Raw genomic sequence first — 15,948 nt, forward strand, 5'->3', positions numbered from 1 at the left:
CTTCTCTAAAGCATTTGACACTGTCCCACATAAAAGATTGGTAAGTAAGATGAGAAAGCTTGGGCTAGGGGAAAATGTGTGTAGATGGGTAGGTAGCTGGCTTAGTGATAGAAAACAAAGAGTGGTTATTAATGGGGCATACTCAGATTGGGCCAGGGTTACTAGTGGGGTACCACAGTGTTCTGTATTGGGCCCCCTACTATTTAATATATTAGTGATCTAGTGGATGGCTTACACAGTAAAATATCAGTATTTGCAGATGATACAAAACTATGTAAGGTAGTTAACACAAAGGAGGACAGTTTGCAACTACATACAGATTTGAGTAAATTGGAGAATTGGGCTGAAAAATGGCAAATGAGGTTTAACACAGATAAGTGTAAGGTTATGCACATGGGAAGGAGAAACTACAATTACTTACTAAATGGGAAACTTGTTATGAATGAGTCACCGAAGGAGGAAAAAACAAAAATACAAGCTAAGTCCAGAAAACCGGAGAGGTTGGTAGTTATCGGATTGCAGACCGCTGATCCTATCCACAACAACTAACAATAGCCGTGGGGGGTTCCTACGATGCCCTAGACCCCTCGATCACAGCCGGAGAACTAAATAGGCCTAAAGAAAGAAAGGGGAAATCTAAACTGCCCCAGAGCAGACCCCAAAGCAATAGGCAGCCCCCAACATATAATGACAGTGAAACAAGATGAAAACACTAACACAGAAAGATAGGTTGAGCAAACGATGGGGTCCAACCTAACTAAAAAGGACAGGATAGAAAAGCTGCTGTCTGCAATCCGTAAAAAACCCTACCAAAAAATGTCCCAACTGTCTGATAGGAAAAACTGGCCCTGAAGTCGCTAGGACTTCAAAATGACTATATCAGCACTCGGGTAAATTCTGAAGACGGAGCAGAGAGACAAACTGATCATAGACAAAAATGGAACTCAGCACACCCCCGACCGGGGATGGCTGAACTCCAAAATACAAGGTAAACAAAACTAATAAGTTCAATAGCAAAGCAAAAACATATCTTTGGGAAGCAGGAATCAGACTGGTCTCCAAGAATCCTGCAGAGAAATCACCAGCGACTCAGAAGGGCGTCGGCTGCCTTATATCCAGTCAGAAGTTCCTGTTACCCAGTCATCATCTACCAGATCAGGTGTTTAGTAATCAGCCTCACTACCTTCCTTCACCAGAAGAGGGAGTTCATCAGACATCGACGGTGAAGGGGAAAATGAACTCACAACAGAAACTGCTGGGGAAATCAGACATGGAAAAAGACTTAGGCATCTTAGTCAATAAGAAGCTAAATTGGAGTGCCCAGTGTCAGGCAGCTGCGACCAAAGCAAATAGGGTCATGGGATGCATTAGAAGAGCTCTGGGGACACGAGATGAAAACATAATTCTCCCTCTGTACAAATCACTCGTCAGACCACACTTGGAGTATTGTGTGCAATTTTTGACGCCGGTGCTCAAGACAGACATTACTGAACTTGAAAGTGTTCAAAGGCGGGCTACTAAAATGATAAATGGAGTTGGTTCACTACAATACCCAGAAAGGTTATCAAAATTAGGTCTATTTACTCTAGAAAAGAGAAGACTTAGGGGAGACCTAATATATATGTACAAGTATATCAGAGGGCAATACAGAGATCTCTCCAATGAACTGTTTGTACCAAGGACTGTGACAAGAACAAGGGGGCATTCTCTTCGTTTGGAGGAAAGACAATTTCTGCACCGGCATAGAAGAGGGTTCTTCACGGTAAGAGCAGTGAGGCTCTGGAATTCTCTTCCTGAGGAAGTGGTGATGGCCAACTCACTGAATGAATTTAAGAAAGGAATGGATGCTTTTCTTGTGAGTAACAGTATAGAAGGTTACGAATAACATAATATTATAGGTAGATGGTTGATCCAGCTTAGGGGAAGGAATTTTTTTCCCTATGGAGAAAATTGGCTTCTACTCTGTGGGTTTTTTGCCTTTCCCAGGATCAACAATGCAGAACAGCTGCACTAAAAATAGGCTGAACTAGATGGACATAAGGTCTTCCTTCAGGCTTCAAAACTATGTTACTATGTTACAATAACAAGCACAGGAACCCACTTCAGGGAACGCAACTACAGATGAAAGCAGAAAAATGTCATCGATGAGCAGTTGGGTGAAGACATCGAAAGTGAAGAGAAAGGAAAAAAAAAAGCAACACCGGCCACCTCTTCGTTCCATTTACCTCCGTACATATGGGGGAATCTGAGTAGTCATCTCCATTTTTCTATTCTTTGTTGTCACCTCATAAACCCTGATCATAGACTTTAATACTCAATAATGGTTAGAGATGGCTCCGATATTGTGTACTCCAGCTATTTACATTCAGCTCCGTCGACCTTCATATAACAATTACCATCAGCAGATTCGACGCGCTCACCCTTTTATTGAAAAAATAGCTTTGACGTGAGTTTGCAAAGTGATTATGTGACAATGACAGCACTGTGGCACTACAAAGAATGGATCTTAGAATAATTTTTATTCCGTATAGAATAAATTGAGTGTATCTTCTTTAGTCCTCAGAGTAAATAGAAGCTTTCAGTGCAGTATGATCCGTGGGCATAGCTTTCAATACAACAATTATTATGAGAGCAAGCCGGTCATTATGTAATGGAGCCCGGGCCACCACTATTCAACACTTTCCAACTCTGAACTCCATAGTGTTATTAATAATGATTTATATGGAACGAACACATTTCATAATCTTATGTAATTCAGTACAAAGGAGGGGAGGTACAATTCATATACGAGTGTAAGGAAAGGTTAACAAAGTATATAGAATATAGTTATGACGGGATACAATAGGAAAGAGAACCATGCAAATGGGCTGAGGTCAAAAGAAGAAGTTGGGGGTTGGGTAAAGCAGTCTTCATATTGACCTCATGGCATGTGTTCATCACATAATGGAGACACCTAAAGTTTAGAGGGTTCTCTTTCTCTTCATTGTTTATGAGCATACCAGTCCTCCGCCTTCTAGCAATTCCGGTTTACTGTAGTTGGTGCAAACTTGTTTGATTGGCAGTTCGGACCAGCAGCATTGCTGTACCTTAATCTCGGACTGTGCACTCTACAATACTGCTAGCAGAATCAGTTTTGCCTCTGCAGCATTGGAGAAGTCCAGTGGTACTAAGGTTTGCTGGATCAGTAGCCAATACAATACAACAGTGATCCTGGACAACTTCAGAGCAGCACTTACAAACTCTTTTGGACAGAGCTTGTAAGCACCCCGCATAAATACGGCAAGCATTGGTGGTCTGCTGCTGGAAACCTAACCAATGAGTAGTAAACAACAGAATTAAAAATCTGTCCGTGCTAGAGAACGGAATGGATATTTAATAACACGTAAACTGCAAAGTTGCTTGTTTTTACAACCACTTGGCATTTCTCTTTTTAATATCTTTAAGATGATGAGACGTTTAACATTTTACTGAGGTTATAGGGAAAAAAACCTGCCCCACGCTTGTCTATGGGCTGTGTTTGATATTGCTGTTATTGCACTTTGACTGGATCTGATATGGGGTATCCAAGATAGCCCATGGACTAGACTGTTCTTATTTCAGGGAAAAAAGTTAAAAAAAAAAAAAAAAAAAAAAAAAATTCTCGTCTTAAACAACTCCTTTTAAAAGTTGGGTGCCCAACTCAATTTTTTTGAAGGCAAGAATTGTTTTAAAGATAATAAAATGATGTAAACTCACCATAGACTGCCTTTGTCGTGTCTGCCGGGATCAGGAAGGGATGATGTCCGATTCTTGGTCATTTGATCGGTGATGCCTATGATTGGCTTCAGCGGTCAGGTGTCTGGAATGGATCATCAAATCAAGATCCTTGCAAGAATCAAAAGAAACTTGACGGGCCCACAGAGAACCCGAGCCTCAACCCCATTCAACACCTTTGGAGAGAACTAGAATAAAGATTCCAAGCCAGAAACTCTTGTCCAACATCAGTGTCTGACCTCACAAATGATCTTCTGATTGACAGGGCAAAAATTCTCAGACACCTCCAAAATCTTTACACAAAAACCCAGACTCCTATTGATTAGTTGGCCAGGTAGATTTACCTTAACCCCTACTATACCACTCCAAAACCAGCATATTTAAAAGAGGAGAAAACAAAGGAGCATTTTTATAAAAAAATACAAAAATCTTAATATAAAAAACAACACCCATATATTAAAAGTGCAATAAGGACATCAGTAGGTGGCACTCAGTAATAATAGGATTAAATATTAGCTCGTGAATTGGAAAATAATGCCCTGTTATTTAGGTAATCATCCCTTTAGATCCTCATCTGAAGATAACCTATTCAAGCCAAATGTTAAATATCCCTTGTATATATATCCTTAAATCACGTATCATATATAATCATAGGGATGATAAAATACAGTATACCACCCTGACGCGTGTTTCGCTGCTCTTACGCCATGCTTTCTCAAGAGGAAGTTTGTATTGCTTCCCAATAAGGACCTTTTTGTACCTATGGTAACCGGTCACTTGTCAGTCACGTGACCGGGTGCCCATTGGTTGTATTTTATGGCACATGCATCCGGGCCGGCCGTCCTGCACCCACATAACCCAGCAAGGTCCTCAAGCATGTGGGAGTCCGAGCACAGCAGTTGCTATGGATCCAAGTCCCACGCCGCGAACACTGTGGCTGGATCAAGTGAAGCAGCAACGGGAAGCAAGCGGGCGCATGCACACTGCAATCAAATCAGCAATATAGAATTAAATACAATCTATTCTCCAATCTAGATAATGTATGGATATTAAGGTAAAGTGCCATCCGCATATTCAATGGAAAACCCTCAATGATGAAATCCTCCATGGTTATACGATTTTCCTTAATTGCCACATTTCTCCATAATATTATGCTTCTGGCACAGAATCTTCTTAGTTCCATTGATAAGGAACATTCATTATCATATATCTTGGAATACATTAATCAAAAGATACCATTGCAGGGACATATTGTAGTACAGGAAAACTGTGAATAAAGTGCAAAAACAAAATTAAGAACATAAAAGACAACAATACAAACCTCAAACTCGGAATTCAAAAACTAAGTAGGAGGGGGTTATTAGTTACTGTTACATGATCTTCTTACAAAAAAGGAGCAAAGTTCTATGCTTCATTCAGGCCATCCGGTTTTACTGTCCCCAAGGTTTCAGTTCATTTGAGTTCCCATCTAGCTAAGAGTTGTTTGATATTCCCTTCTCTTATGCCAGTGTGAATGGTATCTATACCGCTTACCATAAATTCCTTGGGGGTCACAGTTATGAACCAATCTAAAATGTTTAGGGATCGTCGTTAATTCTGACATATCCGTCACTGTCATGGCTGCGCCAATGTCCCGCACCTGCTCCCTCACCCTTACTCTTAATTCTCTTGAAGTAAGTCCTACATAAATCAAAGGACAGCTATATGTAGCATAATATATCACATTAATGCTACTGCAAGATATATATTCCTTAATTTGAAAGTGTTTATTACCATCTGCAGAACCAAAGGAAGCACTGCGAAGGACATTGGCGCAGGCAAGGCAGCGACCACAGGTATAATAACCCCTCCGGGGTCCTCTTGGATTAATAGTTGGTGCAGTATAATGGCTTTTAATCAGATAATGCTTAAGATATTTTTGACCTGCGTGGGGTCATAAGTGGACGGTCAGCCAAGTATGGTCTCAGGGAAGGCTCGGCACTCAATATAGGCCAATGTCTGGTTAATATAGCTCTCATGTTATCCCACTCATGGTTAAATACCTCCAAAATCTTGTAGAAAACCTTCCCAAGTTGATATGGATTATTCAAAAAATGATTTTAAAAAATTATAAAAAAAAAACATTACATACAGTTTCCAAGACGCTTTTGTTTAGTTGCTAAACAACATAACGGTAAAGTCCAACTCTGTTCCGTCCTTCTGACCTTCTATATGTTGAGATGCTGACACAATGGTACATGGAGCACATTGGACGGGGTCAATTATATTCTGCAATGCACACTGAATTCCAAAGTCAACGGAAATATGGAAATCAGTGTTTATCTCCTCTGTAGCCCGGTGCGCTGCTTCCTACCTAGCGTTCAGGGTTATCTCTGTAGAATGCGTCCATTCAGCGCTTTTGCCAAAGGGTACACAAATAGAAGTGCGAATGTGACATTTTCTTGACATGTTGAAGCTATATACATATACATATAATTTTTTTTCCCCTAGTTCTCCCAAGAAAGTCTAGAAGTTATTCCTATTTTCAGTGCAAATATTTTAACTAGGTTTTTTTTTTTCTTAGTTTTTTTAAATATGAATCTGAATAAAATCTGTACCATTTAGATTCTGTTTGAATCACTCATTCAAGCCTGTTGTGCCTAAGCTGTGGCTGGATGGTTGCCTTCACCAAAACTAGACGAGGACGTGAGATGAACTGCAGATCAGAGCCAGACTTATGAGTTCTACCCAGTTGTTCATTATATGGGTGGAATCTTTTGACAGACAAAACCTAGTCGTGTTTCATGTAGATTTAGATGCTGATCTGCTTCATATTTGTTGTGGACGTACAAGAAAAGTGCCATTCGAAGGTCTTCCCGAGTTAAATATTACTCAACTCCTTTTAGTATGACCCAACTTTCAAATCCTAGTTCTTTATGGAGACCGCACAACATTATGCTTAATTTGATGTAGTGGTGACCAAAACCAGAAGTAAACAAGTGTATCCATATGGTCATGTTCTTTTTTTTTTTTTTTTTAAATGGGGGGTCAGATTTCAGCTCTGAAGGTACGTTTTCCCTCTCCATCGGCAATCTGCCAACAAGTCACCAGATGGCTACAAGTTCCAACAGAGTGGTGCCATCTGTCGGCACCAATAGTTAAAGCGGTGTCCTTTGCTTTGAAACACACTCCTCGTCAAATAGCTTTGTTAATGCCTACGTGAAACCGTCACCTGCTGAGTATGTTGTATGCATTATTTCCAAAATTATTCACACTTCTACGTTTTAAGAAATGCGTGCACTGTGTCTTCTGCAGCTGTGAGATATCCTACTTTTAATCATTCAGAATTTCATGTCTCCGTCAGTTCAAAAATGTGACACATCATAATCGTCTTCCCGAAATTTTTTTCCCCCTCTTTAATGGAATTGAAAGAAAAAGATGTTCTTTGTTTAAAAGGAAAGGCAATTCTCAGGCTGAGTTGTGCCAGGAATAATCCTCTTGAGTTAATGATGCTTCTGTTCTGTGCACCATCGGGCCTTGATCAGTGCGCCGAATATTGACTTCAATTGCACTGTTATTGTAGCTAGTATTCATATGTGTTCAAAAAGTAATTATGCCTCAGGTAATCAGGTTCAATTGGCAGTAAATGTCTGGAGTCAGAAGCTTTTGTTCTTCCTCCATACCGCCAAGCTGGTAGATCACATCATATTCCTTATACTGATGTAGGATAAAACAATCCTTGCTGCTTTTGTGTATCTTATGTTATTGCTTTTTTCTCTTTTGGCAGAAAGTTTCAGTGACCTCAACCAACTTAATTGGAAACCTTTAATAATAGGTTGGAAAAAAGGCCACCGTCCCTTTATTAAAAAATAAAAATGGCTAAAAACAATATACAGCTCTGGCAAAAATTAAGAGACCACTGCACAGTTTTATAAAAATCAGCTTCTCTACCTGTCTGGCAGCCATTTCATTCCAGTGTCAGGTGAATTTCAACCAGAGTACGCCTCATTCTACTTAATGGGCTTCTGATTGGGTGATCACCTAAAGCAAATCTTATTTAACAAAGGAAAGTATAAAAACCCTGCTGTGGTGCTCACAATCCTCTTGCAATAGGACAATCTGGATGGGAAAACAAGTGCTAGTAATATCCCAAAAGTAATAGAAATCAAAAAATAACTTTTAACCATGCCAAAGGAGTTGAAAAGAAAAGTCTTCAGTGAGGAAAAGAAGGACTCAATTCTGGCTTTACTTGCAGAGGGATACAGTGAGCGTCATGTTGCCTACATCCTTAAAATTTTTAAGACAGCAGTCCATTACAACGAGGTCAAGCAGCAGACATTGGTGACAACAAAGCTACAGAACGGCAGAGGGCAAAAACGACTCTCCACTGACCAGGATGACCGTCAGCTTATTCAAATGTCACTCAGCAACCGCAGGATGACATCAAGTGACCTACAGAAGGAATGGCAAATAGCAGCTGGGGTGAAGTGCACGGCAAGAACAGTTTGTAAGAGGCTCCTAGAGGCAGGGCTCAAGTCATGTAAAGCTTGAAAAAAGCCTTTCATCAATGAGAAGCAAAGGAGAGCCAGGCTGAAGTTTGCCAAAGACTAAAAGGATTGGATCGTAGAGGACTGGAGTAAGGTAATAATAATAATCTTTATTTATATAGCGCCAACATATTCTGCAGCGCTTTACAGTTTAACAGTTTCAAAACACAAGTCATAAGTAACCACTTTAACAATACAATAAGGTAATCTTCTCTGAGGAGTCTAATTTTCAGCTTTGCCCAACACCTTGTCGTCTAATGGTTAGCTTGAGACCTGGAGAGGCGTACAATCCACTGTGTCTTGCACCCACTGTGAAATTTGGTGGCGGATCGGTGATGATCTGGGGATGCTTCAGCAAGGCTGGAATTGGGCAGGTTAATGTTTGCGAAGGACGTATGAATCAAGCCGCATACAAGGTTGATTCCTTCTGCTCAGGCAATGTTCCCCAACTCTGAGGACTGGTTTTTCCAGCAGGACAATGCGCCATGTCACACAGCAAGGTCAATCAATGTGTGGATGAAGGACCACCACATCAAATCCCTGTCATGGCAGCCCAATCTCCAGACCTGAACCCCATTGAAAACCTCTGGAATGTAATCAAGAGGAAGATGGATAGTCACAAGCCATCAAACAAAGAAGAACAGCTTACATTTTTGTACCAGGAGTGGCATAAGGTTACCCAAAAACAGTGTGAAAGACTGGTGGAAAGCATGCCAAGACACATGAAAGCTGCAATCACAAATCATGGTTATTCCACAAAATATTGATTTCTGAACTCTTCCTGAGTTAAAACATATTAGTATTGTTGATTCTACATGATTATGAACTTGTTTTCTTAGCATTATTTGAGGTCTGCAAAAACGGCATTTTTTAGTTATTTTGACTATTTCTCATTTTCTGAAAATAAATACAAAATTTAGTGCTTGGAAATTCGGAGACATGTTGTCAGTAGTTTATAGAATAAAAGAGCAGTTTTACATTTTACTCAAAAATATACCAATGAAGAGAAAAATCAGACAAACTGAACATTTTGCAGCGGTCTCTTTATTTTTGCTAGAGCTGTATATACAGCAGGTGAAGTAATTATGGAACACGTCACCCGTTTTCTAAATAAATATATTTCTAGCAGTGCTATTGACCTGAAATTCTCACCAGATGTTGGTAACAACCCATCCAATCCACATAAATTCAAACCTTAGATGTCCATAAATTAATTTATGGGTTAATGAGAAATGATACAGGAAAAAAGTATTGAACATGCTTACTGAAATGTATTTACTACTTCGTACAAAAGCCTTTGTTGGTGATGAAGCTTCAAGATGCCTCCTGTATGGAGAAACTAGTCGCATGCATTGCTCAGGTGAGATTATCTCCCATTTTTCCTCAAACACTCGTCAAATCCTGAAGGTCCTGTGGGCTCCGTCTGTGAACTCTGAGCTTTAGTTTCTTCCTAAAATTTTCTATTGGATTCAGGTCCGGTGATTGGCTGGGTCATTCTAGCAGCTTTATTTTCTTTCTCTGAAACCAATTGAGAGATTCCTTGGCTGTGTGTTTGGGATCTTTGTCCTGCTGAAATGTCCCCCTCATTTCATCCTCATCATCCTGGTAGATGGCAGCAGGTTTTTATCAGAAATGTCTGTGTGTGTGTTGGACCATTCATCCTTCAATTACATGAAGTTTGCCAATGCCATATGTTTGAAAAATAGGCCCCATACCATGAAGTTCCCACCTCCAAACTTCACTGCTGGTATGGTCTTTTGAGGTGATATGCAGTGCATTTTTGGCTACAAAGGTGGTGTGTATTATCATAAAAAGAGTTCAAATTTGGACTCATCTGACCAGAATATATTCTCCCAGTATTTCACAGGCTTGTCTAAATGTTCTAGCGCAAACCTTAAACAAGTCTTGCGTGGTCAGCATGCATACAGGCCATGCAGGTTTAGTCCATTTCTTTATAGTTTTCTTTGAAACAATTGTTTATGCTGACTCCTGGTCTTTCTAGAGCTCTCCATTGTTGGTCCTTGGCTCTTGGGCAAGTTTTCCACTATTTTTTTCACACCTCTGCCTGAAGTCTTTCTAGCAGCACCTGGTTGTGGCCGGTTTATGGTAAAAAGATGTTCTTTCCACTTCCCGATTATGGTCCCAAGAGTGCTCATTTGAACCTTCAGTAGTTTAGAAATTATTCTGTCAATGCCATCAGTATTTTTGCAACAATAAAGATTGCAAAGGTCTTGAGTCGGCTCTTGTGTTTTATATCCATCATAAGATGTTTATTGTGTGGAACCTTGGTAAAGAGACACTTTTTTGTAGGTCATCAGTTGAACCAGCTGATATTATTTTACGCTAAGTTGCTAATCACTGATAGATTTCAGCTGGTGTCATGACTTTCAATGGCTTTTTGCACCTCTCTTTCTTCATGTGTTCAATACATTTTCCCTGTGTCATTTCTCATTCATGGGCAGACATACCGCCTGTGCGGCTGCATTGGGGCCCAAAGGCTCCAGGGGCCCCCTGCAGTGCGGCTAATAATGAGGGCAATCTGGCCTGTTTCTCCTGGCCCGAGGCTCCGGGGGCCCCTGCCCAGATTGCCCTCATGTGCGGTGGGCAGCAAGCAATACCAGCAGCTCTGCTGCCTACAAGGGAAAATAGCAATGGAGCAGAGCTGTAGGGATCCGTCCTGCTTTCTGCCCAGTGCCCGTGCTTCCTGTCTCTGACATAGACAGCAGCGCCGCTGGATGACATCATCATTCAGCGGCTGGCTGTGCCAGAGAGAGGAAGCAGCCGAAGGCGGTGATGCTGCGGCTGAGTGTGTGGACAGGTGAGAGGTGCTGTGTGTTTTTTTTTTTTTGTATGTACGAGTGTTGTGTGTGTGTGGGGAGAAGGCAATGATGGGGAGAAGGCAATAATGGGGGTGATGGAGAAGGCAATGATGGGGATGATGGGGAGAAAGCAATAATGGGGGTGATGGGGAGAAGGCAATAATGGGGGTGATGGGGAGAAGGCAATGATGGGGTAATGGGGAATAGGCAATGATGGGGTGATGGGAAGAAGGCAATAATGGGGGTGATGGAGAGAAGGCAGTAATGGGGGTGATGGGGAGAAGGCAGTGATGGGGAGAAGGCCATGATGGGGGTGATGGGGAGAAGGCAATGATGGGGATGGTGGTGTAGGAGGAAATGATGGAAGTGGTGGAATGGGCAAGGATGGGGATGTGGGTGAGGAAGAAATGGTGGAGGTGGTGGTAAGACCAGTGATGGGGTGGGGGAGAAGGCAATTGTGGAGATGGGGAGAAGGGAATGATGGTGGTAGTGGAAAAGACAATGATGGGGAGTGGTGGGGAAGGAGGCAATGATGGAGGTGATGGAGAGGGCAATGATGGAGGTGGTGCAAAGGGCAATGATGGAGTGGTGGGGGAAAGGCAATGATGATGGGGTGGTGAGGGAGAATGCAATGATGGTGGTGGTGGAAAGGTCAATAATGGGGGTGGTGGGGGAGGAGGAAATGATGGAGGTGGTGGAATGGGCAATGATGGGGTGGCAGGGGAGAAAGCAATGATAGTGGTAAGGAGAAGGCAATGATGGAGGTGTGTTGTGAGTTCATTTTCCCCTTCATTACTGAGGCCCGAGGAACTCCCTCTTCTGGTAAATAAAGGTAGTGAGCCTGATTGTCAAACACCTGAGGCTGATGATTGTGACTGGCTGAGTGGAGTTACGGACTGCCGACGCCCTTCTGCCCTGCGGGTGTTTTCTCTGTGGGATCCTTGGAGACCAGTCTGAATTCCTGCTCCTCCAAAGCTAAGTTTGCTGCTCGGCCTTTTGCTTTTGTGCTTTGACTTTGTTTTTGCTTTGTTTTTCTGGATTTCTGCCATTCCCTGCTGGGGTGTGCTGAATTCATTTAGCTCTGTCTTCTGAAAATACCTGAGTGCTGATTCAGTTTTTGAAGCCTAGCTGCTTCAGGGCCTTTTTCATATCAGCTGGTTGGCTTATGTTTTTGATAGGGTTTTGGCAGATTGCAGACAGCAGCCTTCCTGTCCTTTCCTGTCTAGGTAGTTTTGTGGCCCCGTCTTTGCTCAGTCTATCTTTCTGTCTGTGTTAGTGTTTTCATCTTGCTTCACTGTCATTATATGTTGGGGGCTGCCTATTGCTTTGGGGTCTGCTCTGGGGCAGTTTAGATTTCCCCTTTCTTTCTTTAGGCCTATGTATTTCTCCGGCTGTGATCGAAGGGTCTAGGGCATTGTAGGAACCCCCCACGGCTACTGCTAGTTGTGTTGATAGGTTCAGGAGTCTGCAATCTGATAGTTGCCAACTTCTCTAGTTTTCTGGACTTGGCTTGTATTTCTGCTTTTGCCTCCTAAGGTGACTCACTCATAACAGAGGTGGTGAAGAGGGCAATGATGCGGTGGGGGAGAGGACAATAATGGGATGCGGGGAAGGAGGACAATGAGGGGTGTGGGGCATTGGGATGGGAGGTGGGGGGACTTATAATGGACTTAGGAACAGGGGGAGGTGGAGGAAGATTATCGCTTATTATGTATAACACAGTGCCTTAGTATATAGTGTACTCACTAATTATGTCTAACACAGTTCATTAGTATATAGTGTACTCACTAATTCTGTATATCACCATCCTTAGATACATAGTTTCCTCTTTTATTATGTATAACACCGTCCCTTATTACGCACCATCCTCTCTTGTTATATATGGTGCCGTCCCTTATTATATAGCTTCCTCTGCTGTTATGTACAGTGCTTTCTCTTACATAGTAAGAGTAAGCATTCTTGTTAATTTTGTAATTCACAGCAACCTCTTTTATTACATAGTCCCCTCTCTTTTTAGATATAAAATGACTGCTGATCGAGGAGCCGGTGACCAAACTACCAGTCCATCAGCTCCTCCATTAGAACGGAAGCTTTCCCATGCTCCATCAGCCATCATTGCATTATCCAGCTAACAAGACAGGACGGTATGTAATAAAAAACAGGGCTCTATATAATCAAATATGTAAGGGAAGGAGCTGTACATAACGAGAGGGCACTGTATAAGGGAAGGGAATATACATAATGAAGGTGACTGTGTAATATATATTGTGGTGTGACGGGTGGTCGCGTGGTTAATGGGAGATATATGTCACATGGATGGATGCTCCCTGCGATGCAATCCGGCTTATTGAGTCTATAGTGTACATGAGCACTAAAGATGTCATTTAGTGCACTGGGTCTGGGTTGCGGGTAGCTATGAGAGATGGGAGGGTCTGGCTACCCATATTGCCTCACCTTTGGGGTGAGGGTGCGGACTGTACCCCGTTTTGTGTATGTTCAGGACCTGTGGTGAGGCCCTGACCATGTGACCAACTAATGTGATCCATACTTCACCTATGGGTGTGGTTACAGGGCTATGTAATTGAGGTGTTTAGCACATGCGAGAGAGTGTGAGGGAGTCTGTCAGAGTGTGGACAGACTTCCATGTGTCCAGGTGGGACACTACAGAGTGGTCTGTGTTCTAAGGAAGGAGAAGCCTTCCTGTGTCTGCGGCTGCAGATAGAGCTCTGCTATGGACATTGCCCTGGCCTATGTGTGAACAGGGCCTGAGGGAACAGAGCCCAGCTAAGGACTGTTTATGTATATGTGTGTGTGTGTATGTAGCCTTGTCGCCATAAAAGGAAGGGGGCCCAAACACATTTCTTGCACACGGGCCCCAAGCTGTCAGTGTCCGCCCCTGTTCTCATTATTACACATAGTTTATGGACATCTATGGTTTGATTTATTTGCCTGTGTGGATTGAATGGGTTGTTACCATCATCAGAATTTCATGTTCATAGCATCTTCAGAAATATATTTACTTAAACTATTTGTGACGTGTTCAATACAGATATTCTTCTTACCATTTCCACATTACTCCTCTTCAAGCACTCACTGAGTCCCTCTTCTGGATGGAAGGACGTGATCGCTACAGCAATGACCATCTCATCATCCCTTTGGATTGAGTGATTGACTGCAGTTGTCACATATTCATAAAATCAGCACAGGATATATAAAGACCTATTCTACGTCCTTTTGCTGTCGAAATGATGTGTGACAAATCACTTGTGACGTGGCAGTTGTCACATGTCCATCTGGTTGGACCAGGGAGCCGAAAGACCTTCAGGGTACTCATGCCTACCTAGATGAGGAGCATTGGAAGATCGATAAGGTGAGTACGGTGTACATGATTTTTTGTTTTGGTGGGGGTGGTATTATGGACTGTTTGTTTTAAAATGAACGAGCGTGGACAGTCCTTTTAGATTTATCAAAGGTGTTAGATTGGTTCAAAAGGTATAACAGGTCCCAAAACTCAGGCAAGCATATAACTATGGCCAGGATATGGCCATAAAAGTGTAGGGTTTGGTTGCAATTAGTTGCAAACCATAAAACTACCCCACTTCTACTATGCAACATTACTAGGAATCTTTTTAGTTCAAATGCTGCATGATGCAAAGATGTAACTATTACCACACTTTGCGCTTAATAATAGTATTATGTGCAGAGTTCATGCAGGGGCAGGCAAAGCAGGAAGTCTGTGACATGCAGCTTCAGCCAATAGCTGCAGAGTAGGAAGTCTGTGACATGCAGCTTCAGCCAATAGCTGCAGAGTAGGAAGTCTGTGACTTGCAGCTTCAGCCAATAGCTGCAGAGTAGGAAGTCTGTGACATGCAGCTTCAGCCAATAGCTGCAGAGAAGGAAGTCTGTGACATGCAGCTTCAGCCAATAGCTGCAGAGTAGGAAGTCTGTGACATGCAGCTTCAGCCAATAGCTGCAGAGTAGGAAGTCTGTGACTTGCAGCTTCAGCCAATAGCTGCAGAGTAGGAAGTCTGTGACATGCAGCTTCAGCCAATAGCTGCAGAGAAGTAAGTCTGTGACTTGCAGCTTCAGCCAATAGCTGCAGAGTAGGAAGTCTGTGACATGCAGCTTCAGCCAATAGCTGCAGAGTAGGAAGTCTGTGACGTGCAGCTTCAGCCAATAGCTGCAGAGTAGGAAGTCTGTGATGTGCAGCTTCAGCCAATAGCTGCAGAGTAGGAAGTCTGTGACTTGCAGCTTCAGCCAATTGCTGTAGAGCAGGAAGTCTGTTTTTCTACTACCGGAAATGCGTATCTTGTATTGCAGCACGCCAATATCGGCGCTAATATGAATGGGGGGAGTCGTGCTCTATAATAATTCCTTACAGATGATTTTATGATGATCAATCGAGCTATTATCTAATTTTGCACATAACTGACACTGTGTGCACTAGTGTAATGCACTTTGTATTATCGGTAATAATATGTAGTGACACTTTATACAGTAGTGCTCAAAAGTTTACATACCCCGGCAGAATTTGTACTTTCTTGTCCTTTTTTCGGAGAATATGAATGATAACACCAAAACTTTTTCTCCACTCATGGTTAGTGGTTGGGTGAAGCCATTTATTGTCAAACTACTGTGTTTTCTATTTTAAAATCATAATGACAACCCAAAACATCCAAATGACCCTGATCAAATGTTCACGTACCCTGGTGATTTTGGCCTGATAACATGCACAGAAGTTGACACAAATGGGTTTGACTGGCTACTAAAGGTAACATCTTCACCTGTGACCTGTTTGCTTGTAATGATTGTGTGTGCATAAAAGCCGAGTGAGTTTCTGGGATCCAGAC

General features: G+C 42.2%; 1 protein-coding gene across 4 annotated transcripts in view; it reads left to right on the plus strand.

Moving 5' to 3' along the window:
- SLC36A4 (solute carrier family 36 member 4) overlaps positions 1–15,948 on the plus strand; it is a 231,134-nt gene that overhangs the window by 187,776 nt on the left and 27,410 nt on the right. The window contains exons 11-12 of one of the 4 annotated variants that reach the window (XR_012226505.1): positions 13,116–13,242; positions 14,186–14,468. The exons of 2 other annotated variants lie outside the window; for them this stretch is intronic. The gene's annotated coding sequence lies outside the window, so the exon portion shown is untranslated. The remainder of the gene's footprint in view (positions 1–13,115; positions 13,243–14,185; positions 14,469–15,948) is intronic. One more of the 4 variants, XR_012226504.1, reaches the window with a different exon arrangement.

The sequence above is a fragment of the Dendrobates tinctorius genome, unplaced genomic scaffold (assembly GCF_039654945.1).
Source record: "Dendrobates tinctorius isolate UK_male_01 unplaced genomic scaffold, ASM3965494v1 ptg000256l, whole genome shotgun sequence".
NCBI lineage: Eukaryota > Metazoa > Chordata > Amphibia > Anura > Dendrobatidae > Dendrobates > Dendrobates tinctorius.